The sequence below is a fragment of the Festucalex cinctus genome, chromosome 15 (genome assembly GCF_051991245.1).
Source record: "Festucalex cinctus isolate MCC-2025b chromosome 15, RoL_Fcin_1.0, whole genome shotgun sequence".
Classification (NCBI taxonomy): domain Eukaryota; kingdom Metazoa; phylum Chordata; class Actinopteri; order Syngnathiformes; family Syngnathidae; genus Festucalex; species Festucalex cinctus.
Genome location: NC_135425.1, coordinates 12,818,259 through 12,835,159, shown reverse-complemented (window position 1 = coordinate 12,835,159; position 16,901 = coordinate 12,818,259). Strand labels below are relative to the sequence as shown.

The 16,901-nt window shown below is 41.5% G+C and overlaps 1 long non-coding RNA gene and 5 other non-coding genes across 6 annotated transcripts in view; 4 read left to right on the top strand and 2 right to left on the bottom strand.

Annotated features, from left to right (window-relative positions):
* The window catches only part of LOC144001931 (uncharacterized), an 87,260-nt gene that overhangs the window by 55,376 nt on the left and 14,983 nt on the right, over positions 1-16,901 (bottom strand). The gene's annotated exons all lie outside the window — the stretch shown is intronic.
* Positions 7-86, top strand: trnas-cga (transfer RNA serine (anticodon CGA)). Its single transcript has one exon. It is a non-coding gene; the product is annotated as a tRNA-Ser (tRNA).
* Positions 491-571, top strand: trnal-caa (transfer RNA leucine (anticodon CAA)). The gene has a single exon. It is a non-coding gene; the product is annotated as a tRNA-Leu (tRNA).
* trnas-cga (transfer RNA serine (anticodon CGA)) lies at positions 1,201-1,282 on the bottom strand. The gene has a single exon. It is a non-coding gene; the product is annotated as a tRNA-Ser (tRNA).
* On the top strand, positions 1,618-1,699 carry trnas-cga (transfer RNA serine (anticodon CGA)). Its single transcript has one exon. It is a non-coding gene; the product is annotated as a tRNA-Ser (tRNA).
* Positions 3,307-3,388, top strand: trnas-cga (transfer RNA serine (anticodon CGA)). The gene has a single exon. It is a non-coding gene; the product is annotated as a tRNA-Ser (tRNA).

The following is a 16,901-nucleotide window of genomic DNA, read 5'->3' as shown; positions in this document are numbered from 1 at the left end:
CTGAGAGCTGCGATGGCTGAGAGGTTAAGGCGTTGGACTCGAAATCCAATGGGGTAATCCCGCGCAGTTCGACCCTGCTCGCAGCGTTGAAGTGGTTGTCCCATCAGATTGTGCCTAAGGAGTGCTGTTGTGTAGGCAGATGATCAAATCTGCATATTCTGTAATTGCTTCTTGAAAATGGTCACTCTACACCAGGGATGGACAACTTATGTCCTCCAGAGCAGGCTTCTCAAGTTGTGGTCCTTGAGAGAGTCCTGCAGATTTTCAGATGTTTCCGCATACCAGTGGTGCCAAAGTCCGGTCCTTGGGGGCCGGAGTTCTGCATGCTTTAGAGGTTTCCCAGGTTCAACACAGCTGATTCATATTCAAGCTCATCAACCCTCGAGGACTGGATCTTGACACGTGCCCTACGCCAACACCTGATCCCCTACCCGAGGCCTAGACCATTTTTACAACACCATAGAGGGAAAGACAACAAGCCCAAGCAGCAGCTGCGATGGCCGAGAGTTAAGGTATTGGACTCAAAATCCAATAGGGTAGTCCCGCGCAGGTTTGAACCCTGCTTGCAGCGTTCAAGTCTTTGACTGATCATGTTGTGTCTAAGGAGTACTGGTGTGTAGGCTGAAGTGCCACAGATGGTAAACTCTGTGCAGCTTTGAACTTTGCTTGCAGCGTCAAAACTCTTACATGAATAATCATTTTGGTTTGAAGTGCAAAACATGTCAAATGTGAGTATTTTGAAATTGTTACTTAGTCACTCAATTCCTTGGTTACTGTTGAACTTAAGGACTATATTTACTACAATATGCAACAATTCACAACTAAGAGCTTCTAACATTGGACTCATGTAGTGTCTGAGGAGTGTTTGACTGTAGGCTGAATGAAGTGTGAAAAAAAATCTGAGTATTTTAAAATTGCTGCTTGAAAACAGTCAACTCCCTGATTTATGCAGGGCACATGTAACTTCAACTGATCAAATGTACTTAAGGTTGGTCTTAAGTGGGCTGAAGCATGCCTAGGATTCTTAAATGTGGAACTTGCACTTGACGTCAGGTATAATTGACATCTTGGCTCAAATCAATCTGTGTGAATTAATATTTTCAAGCAGTCAGACAATCCATGCCCACCTGACACTAAGTACAATTTGAAGTCTGCCGCCAATTTTCCGGCCAGGTACAATTGATCACACTTAAATATCAACGCTGTGAGCAGGGTTCGAACCTGCGCGGGATGACCCCATTGAATTTCGAGTCCAACGCCTTAACCTCTCGGGCATCACAGCTGCCACTTGTAAACTTATGTTGATAAGTCCCACTATGGTGCTGTAAGTACAGAGAAGCCCGAAATTCTAAAGCAGGGTTCACCAATTCCGGTCCTCGAGGTCCGGAGTCCTGCAGGTTTCTGCCTACCAACACACCTGATACTAAAGATCAGGATCGTTATCAGGCATGCTGATGAGCTAATTATATGAACCAGGTGTGCTAGTGGGCGGAAACATCTAAAACCTGCAGGCCTGCGGACCTTGAGGACCGGAATTGGTGAACCCTGCTTTAAAATTTCCGTCCTGCCAACACTGTATTTACAGCACCATAGTGGGAGTTACATCCACAAGTGGCAGCTGTGATGGCCGAGAGGTTAAGGCGTTGGACTCGAAATCCAATGGGATCATCCCGCGCAGGTTCGAGCCCTGCTCACAGCGTTGATGTTTAAGTGTGATCAATTGCACTTGGCCAGAGAACGCCTGCTTAACATGGGAAAGTTTTAAAATTGGTGGCAGACTTCAAACTGTACTTAGTGTCAAGTGGGCATGGATTGTCAGACTGCTTGAAAATATTTAATCACACAGACTGAGAACATACCGAATTATCTGTGATTTTACATAAAGTGTATTGAAAATCTTCAGATCTCTTTTGAAATGAGTTCTTGCTTTGGCAAAACAGCAATCCTTGATGGTTTAACTGTAATGTTTAAATGCTGAAGCAAATTCTGCAAGGATCAACGCCAACTCCAAGGTAGTTCTGTCGATTTGCACTGATACATATTTTTTCCAGTAAGAGAATATTGCAAAACCAATGCGAATCGAGTCCAAATGAGTTTTCCGTAATTTATGGGAAGTCCTCATGAAAAGAAATTTATGACAGCATAAGCCATTTCGCTCAGGTGAAATACTGTTCAGTACCAATCTGATCCAATTTAATGCAAAAATGCACCTTCATCACTTATTCACTGACATCTTAGTGCTGTAGATCAGAGCACACATTAATCAGGATTTGATTTTTGACCAAAAAAATCAGTTTTACTGTCAAAGATCCTGTTTTTAGCTTCAGTCTTTCGTGGTAGCGATTACGCCAGAAAGAAGAAAAAATGTCAGATCACATTTGAATAAATGGTTAAGTAAGTCCATCCATCTTCGTCGGGCAGCATTTGCGCATTGGAACGTCACATCAGTATTTCAATGTCAAAGTTGAAACAGCCTCCAGCTATCGCATCATTAGAGCTGATAAGACACCATGACCAGGCTCCCACCATTTCTGGCCTAGTCTGTGGGAATTACAGGTACAAACAGTGGAGAAAACAACCCTTCCTCACTCATATCCACCTGGGGTAGACCTTTGCTCCATATGGAACACATTTAGATTTCATGTCAGTCCTGTGAGATCTGAAGGACCGGGCTGCTTTCTTTCAGTTTAAATATCTCGACCTGCTTTGTTCATGGGAAGATCCCAACAGTGTCAAGTATATGCAGCACGTTTTTATGTAAAGTAATGAAGACCTGCAGAAGGAAAACTTGGTCTCCAGGTTAATTTAAAAAAATGCAATTGTTTTGCCATTTCTTCTGCCATTCTTTTTTAAACAAGAGAACAAAGGTAAATATGTCATAAATGGATTTGCAGGGTACACACTCACTGATTTTCAATTATCTTAACCTATCACCTTTCTTTGAATAAACCCTTTTTTTAAAGTGAGTTGTACTGCTCTTATGGTGTGTAGTGTACTTGAGACAACCTAAACAGAGCACCACACACATAGCAATGTCTGTTGTAGTACAAAGTGTGACCTGTGAGAGGCAGCATGGCTTTAGAAAGAAGAAAAAAAGACTAGCAAAATAAGAAGCTGGCTAACAGTTAGCTTTTGGTTTCTTGTCACTTCTGGATTAGCTATCATACCATTTTACAATTTCGGAGTATGTGGCTTGGTCTAACACAGTGTTTTCACATGTAAGAATTTACCAAAATATTATGCATTTTTAGCATTTATCTCAGGGAATGCTCATCACAAGTGTGCGAACTACTCCAATTGCTGACAGCTGCGATGGCCGAGAGGTTAAGGCGTTGGACTCGAAACCCAATGGGATATTCCCGCGCAGGTTCGAACCCTGCTCGCAGCGTGTGACTTTTTTTTTTTTTTTTTATAATAATTATTATTAGAATTGGATATTATTTAGAAAGCTACTTGGCAAACTGGGAGTTTTCTAGTTTAAATGAAGCTAACTGCACTGAACCATTCACATACCAGACAAATGTAGCAAGCTAAACTAAAGTGCTATGAAGATTGTCAAGTCCAGTCTTTTATAAGTCATGTGACTCGGTTCCCTCACCTCTGTTGGACAGTATCTAACAATGGGATACGTTAACCGCAACACAGGGGGACTCGACTCGATGGGGGTTTTCTGTCACTGCTGTCGGATCAATACCTCGCCTGCTGAGGAACTGAACCCAAGGGTCGGGGTGCAACAAGCCCACGTGGTCGGAGACGGCGTGCCAACCCCGGCTGGTCAATACGTCTCGAGGCAGCGGTATGGGGCCATCACATTTGGGAAGACCAAGTTGACTTTTCATGCGTGGCGCTTAGAACAGCAAGACAATTACGAACGATGCGGTTGAGGAGGTTTGCACTGTCTTCACATTAAACCGATTCATCCAGATAAGATAGGCTAATTGAATTTAATATTGTGTGATTATTGTGTGTGATATACATTCTGCGAGGGGTGAATATAATAATTACACTCTGTAGAATTAGATATATGTATTTAAAAAAATACTCTGGTGAGCCATGAAACATCCAGGCCTGAAAATGAGTCACATTAACGATGGCAAAAGTTTTTGTATAACAAAAACATGGCATTTGAACAGGGGTGTGTAGACTTTGTATATCGACCGTATATCATCACAATGATATTCGCTCGCAGGACAAAAACAAGGCAACATAAGTACTGAATCAATACCAGCGATCCTCAAGAGGCACTCCGAGCCGTTTTTTGGTAACATATCGATCTGCCTAAAATGCGAGGTGTCCGCATGATGTTCTAAGAGGCTCGGCGGTCTGACTGCATGCCGGCGGACCCGCGCGAGTCATCCCCCGATTACCCCCCACCCCCTCGCAAGCATAACGCCGCCTTTGCTCTTTGCTCAGAGCCTCCACAGAGGTCCACGTGTGACTTGATGCCATCGATAAAAGTCAAAACATCATCGCTAACCATGCGGTTATTGGGTCGCTAAGAAATGAGGCAACTGGGCCCCAGAGGATATGAACACTCAATATCTATCTCACCGGCGGCTTCTCTCGGATCCGTAGCCATTCATGTTACTGACTTTAAAGCGAGGGTGGACAAACTCGTCTGTATTTTTTTTTTAATGTCGGATGAGCCAAGTTATTTGTAGATGATTAAATTAATAATAATAATTAAAATGGTACCTCACCATGTCTTCAACTAACAACGCTGGCTAAACTTAGCTTCATCCCAAAAGTCAAAGATGTTAGTCTCAGTCAAGACTTTAACAATGCTTCGTTGTACGGCTGCAGGTAATGATTATTTTATAAATCAATTAATCTGCCTATTATTTTTTTCAATTTATGGATTCAAAAATAAAATAAATACAATTCTATCCCTTTATATAAAAACATGACATTATTTCAAATTGGCAGTATAGAATATACGCAAACAAATTGATTATGATTCAATTACTGGTTTGGTCCGTAACATGTAAGATAACGAATAATCGATATACATAATACTTGTCAATAAATTTGATAATTGATTAGTTGTCGATTAACTGATTAATTGTTGCATCACTACTTCCCTGACACAAATTACATTTTTTATTTTTTTTTTACTAGCAGGGGCGAAATAGCATAAAAACACTTGCCAGGAAATAGCTGAGGATAAGTCAGACAACAAAACAAAAAAAACACAAATAGATAAATTTAACTTAAAAAAAATGGCTAAATGAAAACACATGTTACAGGAAACTTGATAATCTAAATGCTCAGTGAGCCGAGATATGGAAAAAAAAGTTGAGCGCTGAATGGCAAAGAAAAAGTGGACCAAGGCACTACATAACAAATAAATTTGATTTGATTTTGATATAGAATTTAAAGTTGCGCTGTAACAAAAAGTTGTGAATTGCCAAGCGTTATGCGTCTGTAAATCAGCTGTTCTGTTTTTATCTTATCGCTGACAGCTTGTTTGGTTTTTGTAACGACTTTTTATCTACGCTTGTGGAAAAGGTCACACTTTTATGCATGTGCGCGTACGTTGTCTGCGTGTGTGAGGTTGTCTGTTGGGAAAGGCTCAAGTGATATAATGCTGGTGGTCTCTTTCTGTCTCGCACTTGAGAAACAAACGGGCTCTTGATCCGCTTTTACAAGATGAAGCATCAAAAACACAAGAGCGCAGTCAATCACAGATTATTTGACCTACAGATGAATTTCAATAATAAAAAACAATTTGTGCATCGGGATTAATTCAGTGTGGCTCCTGGCCACTGGGGGGCAGCTGTATCGGCTGCTGTATTACCTCAGGTACATCGTACAAAATCTTCTGTTTGCGGAAATGAGCTCTCGTGAGATACAATGAGGTCGATTTTATTACATCTTGACAATTTGACTGACTTCCGGTATTGTCTGTTCGCCACCACGTTGAGCTGCTGGTTGCAAATGTCATCCGAGGTAAAGCAAACAGTGAAAGTTGACAGATGACAGTAACAGAGTGGAAGAAACCCCGTGGCTCCGTATCTTAACAGTGCGCCCTATCAAGATGGATGAGTCTGAAAGGACACAGCCACGACTTGAGCTGGCTGATAGGGCAACGGACAGACACCAGCCTTGATAATCGGGTCTGTGGACGTGAGACGGGACACCAGCAACGTCTGCATTGGAGCATTTTCCACCCCTTCCGATCAGAGTCAGTAAAATCCTGTTGTTTATCTCTAAAAAAAGTGCCTCTATAAAAATTATCTTACAGTCTGGGGTGGGTTTGAGTGATTTTTTGTTTTTTACTCACCAATCGTTAATTAGAAATGTTAAACCTGTTGCGATATTTGCGATGAGTTGACAGAATTGTGAAGTGAAATTTAACAATAGCTGATCAGGAAGCTCGCTGAAGTGGATGTTGTTTCGTTACAGACAACACTGACTGTAGTTAACAGATAAGCTAACAGCTAGCTTAGCTTCTTGTATTTCTTTGTTTACTACTATTACTACTAGGCTAAAGTAAACACTTGTCCTTTTATCCCTCGTCATAGTGGGTGGGTAGGGTTGCCAACTTTCATGGTGTCATGGTGGTGTGAGCATGATGTGTGAAATCAGTGTATATTCTGATTAGATTTGAAATGCACAAAGTTTGTACATTCCCTTTAATCCTTACTGCAGGCCATCATTATGTAACCTCATACTAAACCTAAAAGAAACCACAAAAACGATGATTATGAATGTGTTCGTACAACTAACTAACACAAATACAGACACTGAGTGCAAAGTGGCTAATGTGCAAATACATATGGTGACTAAGCAAATGACTTGGCTCTAGGACTCCAATTGACTTGCTTGAATCTTGAATATTAAGCCTCGAGACAGACGTATGACTGGCACATATGTAGCCTACGGTAATTAAGTATCTCTCAAATTTTGGTTTTGATGCAAAAAATTAATAGTGTAACCCAAACTACTTCCGCTCCTGATCTGCCGCCTTGGTGCGTTTTTTGAGACAGGTATTTTCAACATTCACGGTCTCCATACAGTTCTATGTTACAGCTACAGAATCTCCCATGAAAATCATAGCTCAAGCTTTAAACAAAATAAATAAAAAAAAAAAAAAAACATAGCAGGGTCTCAAAGAAATTATAGTAATGGGACAAAGGCTTTGATCATTCACGTCGTCATCCAACACGTTCCATTTCAGCACATCAGTCATGTTTCATTGAAATTTGCTACTTTTGCTAGCATTGTTTATACATTCTTTTGTTCTGGGGATTCAGAGAAGACGAGACCGTAGGTAACCCACTTCTGCTGTGTTTAGGCTGACATGGAGAGAACAACTCAGCCCAGCTTTGGCCCCGAATGTAGCTGAGATGGATGAGTGTGTGACAGGACTCTCCCTTTACTGACTCATTGTGAGGCTTACGCTGGGTCACGCATTGTGTGTGTGCGCGCGTACTGGTTGTATAAACTCACACAGAGAGGACCCTAAGCCTGGGGGAGATAAAGACCTCTCGGAAAATGTAAACACTCCGTGAAGAGGCGCGTCGGGCAGCTGCAGTTGCGCACACACGCGTTTAGAGAAATGCAATCCCAAGGTCAAGGTTAAGCGCTAACACTCTTTCAACTCTTTCACTTTCCCTCTTGACCTTTCCGTCGCGCTCTGAAGTTTTGGGGTGCCGAAATAAAAAGCGCAGGAACCGCCCGTACTGTACGCGTCACTGTCACATGGCTGATTTAGGAGCGCTTGCGCTTTGATTCGAGAGCCTCTAAGTGCAGTCGGTGGAAAGAGCGACTGCGAGGAATTACTCCAAAAAGTCCAAGGATTTAAAAGTTGGGGTGGGGGAGAGGAGGGGGTCGGTGGCAATTTAGGAGATGAATCGGGTGATGAAACAAGAGATGAAGAGGGGGCAGCACTGGCAGTGTAAAATTGTTTTATGAGAAGTCAAATCTAGTTTGTCAGTTTGTCTTGGGCTAGACTCTACAGACTCTATATATTCCCATAGGTGTGAATGTGAGTGTGAATTGTTGTGCCTTGTTATTGGTTTGTGGCATGCATACATTTGTGGAGACTGGGGTCAAGTTGTATTTTACAATTTTAAAAATGTGCAGTTTCGCAAGTTACTTCATGTTAAAGATTAGATAGCTCTTAATATGAAAAGAAAAATGCACTGAGCTGTCACCAATGCCTTACAAATGCAATTAGTGAAAAATGACCTCAACACAAATCAACATCACTTGTTAATATCACTTGTGTTATCACTTGTTTTTTTACAGTACAGTACATCTTTTAATTTCAAATAAATTTTATGAATTATTATGAAATTACTGAATCATTGACTAAAAGATGCAGCCATATTTCTATTAGTTTAACATTTTTTCCACTTTCATGTTAACAAAAGTATGAAAATGTAGAAAATACTATTTTATTGTACATTTAGAACAGATGTAAAATGTGAGATTAATCGCGAGTTAACTACTGAAGTCATGCCATTAATCCATCCATCCACCCATTTTCTTAACCGCTTATTCCTCACAAGGGTCGCGGGGGTGCTGGAGCCTATCCCAGCCGACTTCGGGCAGTAGGCGGGTTACACCCTGAACTGGTTGCCAGCCAATCGCAGGGCCAATTCGGAGCTCCCAATCAACCTGCCATGCATGTCTTTGGAATGTGGAAGGAGACCGGAGTATCCGGAGAAGACCCACGCAGGCACGGGGAGAACATGCAAACTCCACCCAGGAAGGCCGGAGCCTGGACTTGATCTTGCATCCTCAGTACTGGGAGGCGGACGTGCTAACCAGTCAGTAACCCCTACTATATGTTTTGATCTTAGAGGTTAGAAATACACTGAAATTAAGGTAAACAAACTACTACAGAAGTAGCTTAATGAAGAAAAGACTTAACGTCTATAAAATCCAAAATATTGGGGCGATCATTCTAATCATTTTTGAGTTTGAAGTGGGCTTAAGTACAGATGTTCATGTTAATTTTGATGATGACTGTTGACCCGCAGTTTTATGATGGTAAGCTTTTTCCCTATACAGTCTGTCTTACGGAGAGAAAAAGCTGAACGTCCATAAAATCCAAAATATTGGGTTTACCTTAATGATGATTTACATTAAGGTCCCAGAAGCACTACAATAAGGCCCAAACAACTGTCACTAAGCTGACACTTTGACATCTTATTCATGTGCGCCATTACCCGGGTGATGTTTATGTACACAGAGGGAAAACACACTTAACAAGTACTTAACAAAGTACCTTTGGCTCAAGTAAGAGTGCGGTGAAAAATGAAGCGGGCTGGCAGTGGTGGCGGGTAATCTTTGCTGGAGTCCATCTTTATTATCTCGCTCAATGGACAGAAGTGGATCCCAAGGTAAAAATACCGCAGCCTGCTTCTCATCAACCCGATGCTCTTATCTGACATTGCTGATACATTTGGGACGAGCGAGTGCGTAGCAGCCGCTAAGCTGAGAAGGGCAAATAATTCGAGGTATTTATCGTTCGATCGGACTACGATTAAAGAAATAAAAGTGGGTCAGGACCGATTATATCAAGTGAAAAGGCGCAACAGATATCAGTGGAACAAGAGGGAAATGTTTTCTGTTTTTAAGAGCGACAAGGTGAGAAATTGCCGCTTACAGGCTACAGTGGTTCCACTCTAGTGAGCTATTGATCTGGTCCCCGTTTTTGCCGACGTCGCGGACACTTTGTGGCCTTTGGTGGCGCTCTTTTGCTCCCCTCTGGGATGCCGCATAAGAGGATGGAACCGAAATGCGCTGTGGATCGTTGAAGGGGAAACGCCTCAAGAGATGGCCGTCGGTGTTTTTAAAATGGAGACAATGGTCCTCGGCTGTGTCCCAACGCTGCTCGGGGATGCAAACACTCGCTCCGAGTCAGTCAAGTGCAAAGAGAAAGAAACTGGAGCTGAAAGGAGGGCAATAAAAAGTATGCAAGTGCACCTTGGACTTCCACAAAGTCATTTAAGTCTGGCTGGAATGCTAATGGTTGACATATGAAGTATTTTAAAGTAGCAAAATGAACTTGAATTGCGCAAACTTGGAAAAAAAAATATGCTGCTTCATATATCCTTTACTTGAGAGTTTACTTTGTCTACAATCACGGGTGTAACTCAGAACATTCATATTGCATAGAACTTGGTAATATTATTTTTAATAGAATGTAAAGAATTTAAAGTTTTTGTCAAATTATTTTGCTTAATTCTAATGGGCATAGTGCTGCTCCTTCCGCTGTGCAAGCCTTGGCCACCTGGGGGCAGTATAATACAGACATGCAGATACACCTGGACACTCATAGCTTCTCAGCAAACAACAGTAATATTAATCATTCTTGGCGGAGGAGAAATAATATATTCTTGTGAGGTTTTTTTTTTTGTCTGTCGCCATGTGTTCCTCCATTGATTTTTTTTTTTGCACATATCCATTGCTGAAAGACACACCGATGCTATTCGTTAGCCCGGAAATTACATTTTGTATTGTCTGTTGGCATTATGCTAAACGGAATGTAATGAGACACTCAAACAGAAACCCAAGTCTTCGTCAGTGTTAAGCGCAAAAATGAAAATGTTGAGTGGACAAATCAATTTGAAATAAATGTAAATTTGTGGGTCATTAGCGGCACGGTGGTTGACTGACTGGTTAGCACGTCCGCCTCCCAGTTCTGAAGACTTGGGTTCGAGTCCAGGCTCCGGCCTTCCTGGGTGGAGTTTGCATGTTCTCCCCGTACCTGCGTTGGTCTTCTCCAGGCACTCCGGTTTCCTCCCACGTTCCAAAGACATGCATGGCAGGTTAATTGGTGTGCTTGTGAGTGTGGATGGTTGTTTGACTGTCTGCCCTGCGATTGGCTGGCAACCAGTCTAGGGTGTACATTGCCCAATGCAAGCTGAGATAGGCTCCAGCACCCCCTGCGACCCTTGTGAGGAATAAGCGGTCAAGAAAATGAATGGATGGATGGATTGTGGGTCATTTGAATGAGACAAAACAGCTAATCCGCCTGATTTCGACAGCTTAAAAGAAGGTGAAATGCATGCTGCATTTAGCGACATACTTACTGTTTTCCATTTGACTGTTTTATATGTATTATTACCTTGGTTTTCATATGATGATATGATATGAAAAACTATTTTAGTTTTAGTTATTTCATTAACCTTTGTTAACTTTTGTTAACCGTTTCGTTATAACCTGCCCCACCTCTCACCGCCTCTGCTGGTATACAAAATTTTAAGCAAAAAAGAGAGCATTCTGATAGACTAGATAATGATTAAATCTAATTAAAGTATTGAGAGTCAGGAACAAACTACATGAATCGAGTTGAATTTTTCATGGCTGCCTGGATTCAAGCAGACCAACAGAAGCATCAGCTCGAGTATTAATGCCGCGGGCCGGCAGTCGGGCAGGCAGACGGGCGGGCGGCGGATAAAGAGGACTCTATTAGTCTCGCCTCATTGTGCCATTCTGATTCCGCTCTCCTAATTGGCTGGCTTCTGTAGGCTCGGCAGCCATATTTCAGTTTAAAGGCGAAGGATCCGCGGGTCACGGGAATAAAGGGGGCCCATTTGACAGGTCAGCGGGCTGATGTCTACGGCATAATCTTGGGTCGGAGGTCAAACTAACATCAAGATAGGCCGTGGCCGCGAGGGTCAGCCGCTACACCGGAGAGAGACCAGTAAGTACGTTGGCAGACTGGATGGAATGTTGCGTTTGGGACGGCGAGTTTGGATGAAAATACAAGCGAGGGAGTCAATCGATAACTGTATATTTGTACACGGGGTTCAATGATATATCTACCACATCTCTTACAGTTTTATCTGCAAAATGGGACACCACCAAACAAAAATATCTAAAATAGTGGATAAACAGGTTAAGCCTATAAAGCTTGAACCACGAAATACTGTATATGAGAGAAAATTCTGATTCTTTGTAAATAGAGTATTTATTGGTCCTTTTGAACAAACAAAAAAATAAAAGCATTTAAATCAACTTCCATATGACTTTTGATTTGTGTCATATTTGATACATCCAGTCAAAATGCTTTAAATTTGTACATTTATAACTGTCAAAAATATTATAATATAATATAATATAATATAATATAATATAATATAATATAATATAATATAATATAATATAATATAATATAATATAATATAATCTTGCAAGGTCGCTGGAAAAGCCATCAGCTGGGTAATACTGCCATCTAATGGATTATCCGTGCAATGCATGTGTCAGATCATATACGTCAGGGTTTTAATGGGGGAAAAATATACTCATGAATTAGAGGGCTCAAAAGGTCCTGTATTTAATATGAAAAGTTTGGCTTTATTATAGGATCAATAGAAAGAAAATGCTTTTACGACAAAGTCATCGAAACCTGCAGGTGCATGTGAAAGTACTGCCACAAAGTAGTGCCTGTGCTTGTCATTCTGTTATTTTTTCTAAATTAGCAAGATGTCAGCAACAATTTGAAATGTATTGCTCTTTCTCATTATCCCATACATCAATGAAGCAAAAACAGAGACAACTAACCAACATAATCCAATTAGGGGTAATACAAGAGGTCCGTCAGAAGACTTAAGCAACAGGACAACAGTCTATCCCATTCGATTTGTTCCGAGCGCCACATTGCGCTGGAATCAGTGCGCGGGTGTTTACGCGCAAAAAGGATGAGTAGTCAGAAAACACCAAGTTTAGCGTGCGCATTTGCACGCACGCATGCACAAACACACGCGCACAGGACAGTCTGCCTGGCACCAGACAGCCGTGCGCTGCCAAATGAGATGTGTGAGAGCCCCCTGCTGCCAAGAGGCGGACAGGAAGAAGAAACAAACCCTCTCTAATGGAGACATGACATGCTCGCTGGGGCGGAAACTCAAACAAACGATTAATGGGCCATGGAGACTTCAGTGCAGCGGCAGCAAAACACCCCAGCCCACCCCCCCTCCTCACCCTCTTTGTACTCCCTCACTCTCGCTGTGTCCCACGTTGGCTGAGAGGCTTTGACATTTCAAGGCGCAGGCCTCTGCTTGGGGGCAGCCATTTTTGGCCACCCCCTTAGCGCACTTCTGCCTAGAAGATTTTTCTGGTCTTCCAAGTTTTGCAAAAGACAGAAAAACTGCTATCTGGACAAGACTGATTAGATCAGGGTTAGAGAACTCCAGTCCTCGAGGGCCGCTGTCCTGCTTGGTTTAGATGTCTCCCTCTTCCTAGACACTTGATTTAAATGATAATGATCATGATCATAATCAGGTGTAACAGAGGAGGGAGACAAAAGGTAGGGCAGTGGCTATCGAGGAGTGGCGTTCCCTACCCTTAGTCTGATCAATCACAAGTCTTGTCCAGTTCGCAGTCTTTCTGATTTAAATTATTCGAATCGTACTCAGGTGAAATGGAGGAAGGAGACATCTAAAACTGGCAGAGTTCTGTTGATTAAATTTGTACTTAGGGGGTTAGTTCCTGTTTGATTAAATCAGACAAAGCCAAAGTCAGTCAAGACCATCATCCAGGGATAAGAGAAAACGAATGTAGTCAGCGCACAGTCCTTGTTTAGTAAAGATCTTGATAGTGTTCTATTGTACTGTTGTAGTCAAAACCACACTTACCAAGACAAAGACATTATCAAGACTTCAGGGTATTAAGACTGAGACAAGACCAAGACTTTTGGAGGTTGAGACTGAGACAAGACCGAGACTGTGTAAAAAACACAGTCCATGTTAAGTGAAGGTCTTGAGAATATTCTAAGCAGTGTTGTAGTCAAGAGCACACCAACCAAGACCATGGCATTATCAAGACTCGAGAGTACCAAGATCATGACAAGACCAAGACTTTTGAAGGTTGAGACTGAGACAAGGCCAAGACTGTATACTTAAAATAATAATAATAATAATAATAATAATAATAATAATAATAATAATAATAATAATAATAATAATAATAATAATAATAAAGGAAAACAAAAAAACAAAAACAAAAAACAGTCCACATTTGGTGAAGATCTTGACAGTATTGTTGTATTCAAGTCCACATCAACCGAGACCAAAACTTTATCAAGACTTGAGTGTATTGAGACCAAGACAAGACCAAGACTTTGGAGGTTTAGACCAAGAAAAGACCAATACTGTATAATATGTAAGTACTATATGTATCCTTTGTAGTGATATAGTCAAGACCGGCCGAGACCAAGACATTCTCAAGACTTGAGAGTACCGAAAAAAGACGACCATGAATTTTGGAGGTTGAGATAAGACCAAGACTGTATAAAAAAAGAACAAAATTAGCAGTATCTTTTTTTTTCATTGTTTTTGGAATAAAAAAAAAAAGAAGAACAATTCTCCTATTTTGTCTCTCAACTAGTACAATGAAAAACGGGGTGTGGCACTCCAGGTAAAACCAGGAAGGCAGGACACCACCTACATTTTGCATTTCTCACTGATCACAGTACTACCGTCTCGACCCGTGTGGATGAAAATCCAAAGTCCGCCTTATCTGAGACTGAGACAATACCGAGTAAAACTGCCTTAGATTCCAAGACAGGGCCAAGACCCGTCAAAATGGTCTTGAGACCAATCTCGAGACCAAGACTTTCTTTGAATAACAACTTTGAACATCATTAGACTTATTTTGGACATAATTAAAGTCATCTTCATTCTAACATCATCATCATGTCTTGTATCAGGAGGCAGTGACCTATGCAACCATAAAGAGACCGCTGGCCATGGGAAAGAATAATGAGCCGGAGACGCAACGTCCCCGGAAGGATCCCGTGTGAACGCAGCTCCGAATACAAACAAGAGTTGGTGTAAACATGAAGTTTATCCGAAACATGATTTAATACATCTGGGACTGGGTGGCTAGGAGGGGAAGTGGGAGGGCATGAAGTTCCGTCCATTCCAGTAGCCAGTGCTGTCTCCCCTTTTTGTCTCAGCCCGAGATCCAGACGGGCAGGAGAGGGGAAGCCCCTTACGCTCATGTGTTTTGATTAGCAGGTAATGATCTTTGATCTAATTCGCTGACTGGGAAAGTGCGGCTCCCATTGAAATCCGGTGGATGCTTGGCCGACCTGGAGCCAGTGTCACTTCTCGTTAGGGCCTGGAGCTCCGTGACCTCCGCGTTGCCAGTCCCGGCCCCCGCCTCTCAGCATGTGCACCCCGCGTAATGATATCAATAGCAACAGGGGTGCAATGAATACAAATCCGCGTGCAGAATGTTTGGACAAGAATTCGCTGGCGGCTCCCGCCCCGCCCGTCTCCTCTCCTCACCGTGGCTCAACCTCAATCCCGGGACACAAAGGGCGGAGATCTGGATGCTTGATTTCACACAGAATAGTTGGCTACACAAAATAAGTGCCTCCTGCTGGTCGGCTATATATTGTATACGGTTCCTAGTGGAGTTTTTACATCTCCATCGTTGAGCTTAACTCGACTGTGCCGCTTGTGAATACTCTCTTATTGTATCAGGTACCTGTATCTGTAATTTACTGGAGTATTTATTTTCTGATGACTTTTATGTTGCCACAAAAAAAAGAAAAAGCAAAATAGGTGATAATGCTAGTAGTCAATGGGAAATCCCATTGCCAGGCTAATTAGTAAATTAGCATTGAGTTCCGGGAATGATAGCACTTCAGTTAATAAATATTCATACACAACTTCCACGGGAACACATGCAGACACGTAATATAAAAATACTCACAGACATATATTCTTCATAATTTGATATTTTTTGAATTAATTGCCCACTTTCTTCTACTTTGTGAATAAGTGTGAATCCCGTGTGCATGCGCCACACTGCCCCAATGAGGCCAAGGTGCGTACAGCAGGAATTTATTTGTATTTATTGCTATTATTTTAATATGCTATTAATGTCTATTAATATGCTACTATCTTGTTATTATTATTTTAATATTATTTTAATAATATTAATTTTAATATTATTTTATTAGAAAGTTATTTGTTGTTCCTTCATTTTTTGGTTGTTCGTTCAAGTTATATATAAAGTTGAGTTTTGATAGTTGAATAAATGATAAATCAGTTGTATTATTTTTTTCCTTTATAACTGAGCCCAATATAGTATAGAGGTACCTTGACATACAAGTTTAATTTGGTCTGTGACAATGGTCAGAACTCAAAACGGCCATCCCAAAGCTCTTTCCCCATTAAAATGAATGTAAATGCCATTAATCTGTTCCAAAAATTGTAAGGTGTTTTTTTTTAATAAGAGCAACAGCACCAAAATATTGTACCTACATACAACCGTTGACATTGGCAGGAAAAGCCACAAAAAAAAAAAACATAGAAAAAACAAAACATGTTGAGAATAATACTTGGAATTCTCTGATTTTTCTTGTTTTTAAATGGAATTTGAACCCACTGCATAACTGACTGTAACACGGAAAGAGAAAGCCCTCGTATTTTCCCAGTCACACAAACATCTCCTATTGAACCGAGCAGCCACCTGATTTCCGTCTCTGGTATTGACACAGCCGCCACGTGAGGCGGCCTGGCCGGCGGTGCCCATTAACTGAGGTATGTTGATGGAAGCGGCCAACGTAAGCCCCACTTAAATCGGGAAGGAAATAACCAATGCATTTGGTTTCGGAATTAACAAGACTGGAAAAGCAATAAAAATCCGCCGCTACAAGACCTGTTTATTATCAATTACGGCAATACAATGTGGCCAAACTGTGAGGGTAGGTGTGCTGCACGCCATGTGCACACGACCGGCGCACACTGGGTCCACTCTTCCTCACTTGTCTGGTCGTTACTGACATTTCAACTGTGAGTTGCTGTGCACTTCTTTCGACATACTGCATTATTGTACTGTATGCACTGCTTAAGAAGTTATTATTTTATTATGAGACTCCCACCCAATCTAAATTTGATTCCATTGCCACCATAAATTTATTTTTGCAT